Here is a 6,127-nt window from a genome sequence, read left to right as displayed (position 1 = left end):
CCAAAATAACTCTTTCATTAATTTGCGAGCTATCACGCAAAGTCAGAATTGTAGATTTGGAAATACTGACTGTAATGATAAGAGCGCCAAACCAGTTGTATCCACAAATTTAGAGACTGGCAAAGAAATAAGAATTCAATCGACATATGCAGCTGCAAATATTTTGATATTTGTTTTGCTGCAATGCATTCTGTAGCAAATAAAATATATAAATCTGCTGTCTCTAAGAAATATAAACAAAAAATAACTTTCCATTATTTATGAGAGAGATAACTGTCAAGCTAGGCTATCTCTGGTAGAGTAATTAAGTAGTTATCATGACTATATATTACAAACTATTTATTTAATTTATTTAATTTTATTGGCATCATTCAGTGTCACGGAATAGTATAAACATTTTTATTTATTAAATACATGTACTCGGGTTTCGATTTGCGTGTTCAACGACACCTGAGGGTGATTTATGTATATTGTGTTGTATTTCGAAATAGTGAGTTCGGTTCATCCTATGCCGCACGTGTGAAGTGCTTTCGATGGGAAGAACCGAATGCCTTCAGTGCACAGACGATATATGTGTATAAATACCTCACTGTAGGTAAATCTCTTTACATTACGGATAGTCTTGTCAGTCAGCGGTCTACTAAAATGACTTGCATATCTTCAGCTGTAGAGGTATGTAAGTTTATTAATTTCTTGTGTATAAGGTATAACTCTTGTACTACCACGTTTATTTTTGTATGTTTGCTATGTAGCTTTGGTTTATGCAGTATAATGCACGCATTTCTATTCTTGTTTGCGACTTAGCAAGGGTTTACATTAGTAATATAAGCTACATTTTTAAGAAATGTTTAGTACAGTAGGATTTTTATCAAGCAGGGTTATGTTTTTTTTCTGAAACCTGTTGTTGTGTAATTATTGAACCGGTAATGTAATCCGTATAACCAACCGTGTATAACGTCATTACGTTATTATACTAGTATCATGTATAGTACACGGTTTTGGATATATTTTCAGCTGTTCGGAGTGTCCGCAGTGTTAAGAATGTTCGGAGTGTCCGGCGTGTCCGGAATGTGTACAGCTGTGTAGAACTGTCTGGCGTGTCCAGAGTATCAAGATTGTCTAGAGTGTCTAGAGTGACAAGAGTGACCCAAGCGTTCAAAGTTATCAGAGTGGTCGGGGTCGATGTGGTGCAAGCTGTAAAGCCCAAAACAGGAATTAACCGTAGCAGCTGTGATGCTGAAATGTAGCAGCCGTGGAGCTGAAATAAAATGTGCCGATGACGTAGTTTATCTCCTCACATATAATCAATTTGCCGGAGGCTAATTTTAGGGTTCGTTAAACCCATTGTATCCTTCGGGACTGTAAAGATAAATTGTTTATCTGTTCCTTTTTATTACCATAATTTCACTACCTTATTGAATTCATTTTGCCACATGAGTAAAATTCTACATTGTTTACTAGCTGAGTAAACTAAATCCATTCAGTGTCAAGTCGTTGTGAGCCATTCACCCCTTGTCTTTGTATTTTGTAACGCAATTTGCTTGTATTTTTCATTATTAAGTCTGTGCTTTCTTATGTTAATTAAATCCAATATTTGGATTATATATACACGCACATATTCATAATTGATTGCTCACTCAAATGATTCATTATTAGACACTTTATTTATATCATCGCCAAAAGTGTTGTGTTGTGAATCCGGAAATCCCACCCGGTTATCTTGTTACATTTAGTAATTAACTAATCATGATACAACTGTCAATTTATCATCTCAAACTGGGTTATGATTACCTGTTGTCGGTAGGACACTAAAAGATCATCGTGCAAGAGTTTGCAGACGAAAATAAATGTTGCTAGATGGAAAGTATGGAAAAGCACTCATAGCCCCCTTTTTATATACTACTCCTTCCTTTCTTGCTAATGACCCGAAGGAAGGGAAGTAACAATGTAGTATATGTTTGTCCGAAGATCGTTTTTCATTTTATCATTGCAATTAATTAATTAACCATCTGTGTTATAATTAACATAACGTATTTAATAAAATGTTTTGCTTTAATCTGTTCAATCTCGAGTTCAGCTCCCGTCTGATTGGGGATAGAGAAATTCTGGCTTTCTTTTATAGTCAAACAATTTGGGAAAACCCATCGTTCTAGAACATTCCAGAGTAACTTAATCACATGATTCTCTAGTACATTCCAGAAAAAACTTAATCACATGATTCTCTTGAGCATTTCAGAATAACTTAATCACTTTAATTTCTAGAACATCTTGCATGGGTTTTTTCATGACTATACAATCGGATAATTTCTCTATCCCCAGTCAGAATAGAGCTGAATTCGAGAGTGAACAGAGGTAAGTAAAACATTTATTTAGTAATCTAGACGTTGTATTTGCGCTGTATTGTATCGTTTTGGTTGAGGAATACAGTTTGAATCTATATTTTATAAAATATGCAATTAAAAATTAAAAAAGACGGCATGAAAATTCAACTTGATCCAGAGAAAATTATTTTTGATTTTGAGTCACTGCAAGCTCGTAAATTTGAAGATAAATGTATACTATCAGCTGAATTTAGGTTCATAAAAATTATACAACAGGCCATGTTCCAATCTTTGGCTACTGTAAAAGATACGGAAGTTAAAAAATTCGTAATCCTCTCAAGCGTGATAGAAAAAGTTAGATCAGAATTACCTCACGAATATAAAACGACGACAATTATTGACACGCACGTGAGACAGTTAAGAAAGATTTTGTCTGATCGTGAAAGCGAAAATAGTAAGGAGAATTTTGAAAGTGAAACTACTGACGTCACTGATGAAAATGATAGTTACAGCAATGTCGTGGTTAATTTTCTTCTGACTTTTATTCTACCCGAGAATCATTAAAAAAATTAATATATGTATATAGGTTTTACTATTTTTAGATAATATACCAAATCAGACTTTGTTATTGAGAATTAGAGAATATTTGTTTAAGCTGATCAAATTTAATGCAGGAATGTGCGTAATTCAGAATCTGATCCATATCACACGTGATCATAGAAATATGTTCTCTCCGCAGTTAACTTAGTTGTTCCTGCGTCAATAAAGTCTTCATTGCCGTATTCATCAATAACTATATTAACTCAAAATTGTTCTGTGTTGACTGGAGATTGTGTCATTATTGTTCTGACGGCATTTTCAAGTACTTCATCCTTGTCGTGTATAAAAACTCTTTCATGTTGGTATATTATATAATATACATCTTGATTTAATAAATTGTAAAACACTGCAAAAATATCTTCATGATAAAAAAATCTACAGACAATATTTTTATGATAATGATTTTTCTATTTTTTCTGAAATATGTTTATTCTGAAATATTTTATTTTTTCATGAAAATTAGTCAGAATTCATTGTTTTTGCATGACAATTAGTCAAAAGTTATCGTTTTTTCACCCCTTTAATTCATTTTTGTTAGATATAATCTCTCAGAATTCGTAATTCTTGACGGTGAAAACCCCCAGCAATTGTTTAATTGATTTATCGATAAATCGATACATTTTCGATAAACCCCTATATAACACACCTAAAGATGATGTTTTTCATGTGTTTTTGTCAGTTTTTTGACCATTTTTCGAGTAAAAAAGAGAATATATCGAAAAATGGTCAATATTAATTAGAGAATCGCTTGGGATTTCACCCTGAAGAATTACGAAATCTGATTTTCCATTGCAATTTTATTCAATAAAATAATTTTGCCATCAGAATAAAATAAATCTGATTTCACGCTGAGGTTGAAAATCGTGAAGATCTTATGTGTAAATTTAAATTCAGAATTTCAAAACTTAAATCAATTAAGTGTCCGCGATGGTTAGTAAGTCTGAAATTTATTCTTGATAATAAATTATTATGACATCGTAGATAAATAGGATTAATAGGTTCCTGTACAATCAAATATCCAGGAGGTACTTGGGGTGAAAATATATAAAGAATATATCCTTGTTGAGCTTGATTTGATTTTTCAAGATGTATTTGATAGCTGCCATCAATTACGTCACAAACAAAATTGATTGCGATTGTTGATGTTATATTAACGATTCCTGATGAAATATGACGACCTTCACCGTACCGATTATTATTGTGTTTGAGAATATTTGGAGGAGGGGCTAATTTTGCCCATGGTTCAACGATTTTAGGAAAGTTTTCTTTGATAAGATCGTTAAGTGATTTCTTTGTTTCGTCGGCGTTTATTTTGGGAAGTATAAATTCTAGTACATCTGCTTTAGTTAATTTGTAATGATCAATAAATGATTGTTTAAGTAGTATCTGTTTCTTATGTCAAAATCCTCTCTAGTCAGCAATATTGTCGTCTATAATAGTCTCATAACCTTCAGCAATTACTTTTTCAACAATAACTTTATTTACAAACTCGAGATCTGATGCAACCTGGTTTAAGTGGTCTATTGTTTCAATGATCTGTTGAATCATATCATTGTTGTAATATTGTATGATACCGGAAAGTAAATTTCGTAAATCTATATAAGTGATTTAGAGTGTTCGGACTTAATTTGATTAGGAAAACCGTTAATAAGATCTTCGTCGATATATGGTTCTTTAGTAGGTAGTTAATACTTAAATTCATATATAGTTCTTTCCATTTTGGTAAGTGTTGTACCGTCAGATGCTGTAAAATAGCGCCTTTTACCACCTACTTTTGAATCTATATATGTCCATGGTCTTCATTTTCGATATTCTGGCTCTTTAGTAATATTTTTCTGTCTGTATTAAAATCATTTCGTTTCGGTTCTGGTGGTCCATGATACTCTGGTGGGATTTCAGGCCAACCTAAAACAGATCTGATTGATAATTGATAAATATCTACAACGTAATCTGTCGAATTTATTTCAATTGCAGATGATGAAATTGACTCATGAACTGTTATAGCTATTTTTGCTTCTTTTTCGGATATAGATTTTATTCTACATTGTAATTCATCATTGATTTATCCAGTCTATTAATTTCCTGTAGGAATAGAAACAACTTGCCAATCGAGAGTTCCATCATCTTTATTTTTATTTGCAAATACAAGCGAATTATTCGCCTGTAATCCACCAAATGATTTTGATTTGATATTTGGCCAGCTGTGCAATTTCTCTCACTGGAATTGCAGTTGCAAAGTTAACAATAAATTCTGGATTAGTTGAGCCTACCGATATCATTGTTGTTTTTGACGGAGTTGTGTTCGTTACAATCTACTGGAGTAGCTCGCTTGGCGATGTCAGAGGAGTTGACATGGTTATTTAAATTCCGATTTTCTAAATTAATCACAGTCATTGCTTCATTGTAAATTTTGATCATCTCCATGAACTCAAAATCTGATATTTTTCTATCGCTATTACCTGTTGATAATAACGAGGATAATTTGGAGTATGCTAAGTCGCTGTGTGCAATTTTATTATAGAATCATGCAATTATGCATTTGTGCACGTGCATATTTTTTCCCCATGGTATTAAGAATACCGGCGATCGTTGCTGCAGCTGAAACACAAATTGTTACCACTACTGGTGCCATTATTGTTATTATTGACAATAACACGCCGGATCCAGCAATAACAGCAGACGCTAAATAAATAATTATATCAACAGTAACAACTCGTCTGCGATAAATTCGTTATTTTTACCATCTTCTCGTCAACGATATTTTTCAATTTTGCTTGCTATTCACGTGCTTGATTCTATCTACAATGTTGTGCTGCAACATCACGTTGAACGTTGATATGAAGGTTCATTATATTGTATTTAGTAATCAATTGAGGTGTTTAAGCCACAAATTCCAGACACCAACAGTATGATGTTGCGGTTAATTTCTTAACAGATTCTTCCAGTATAAATATTTCATTTAATATGACAGACAAAACTCGTGAAAAATTATCGGTTGAATGACGCCAGGGATACGTAGTAAATATCTTAAATTTTGCAGCGCTGTACACGGACAGCCTGTATACACCAGTGACTTCTGCAATGTGTATGATAATGTTATTTTGCTGTGACCATGTTGGGAATCCTGATTACACTGTGTATACTATATTGGGAATCTGTTTGTGGGGAATTTTGATTAGGTTAATATTTTTAACGTTATCAGGAAT

This window comes from Sinohyriopsis cumingii, chromosome 3 (assembly GCF_028554795.1).
Source record: "Sinohyriopsis cumingii isolate HCF-2022 chromosome 3, ASM2855479v2, whole genome shotgun sequence".
NCBI classification, from domain to species: Eukaryota; Metazoa; Mollusca; class Bivalvia; order Unionida; family Unionidae; genus Sinohyriopsis; species Sinohyriopsis cumingii.
This window is presented reverse-complemented; position numbering follows the sequence as displayed.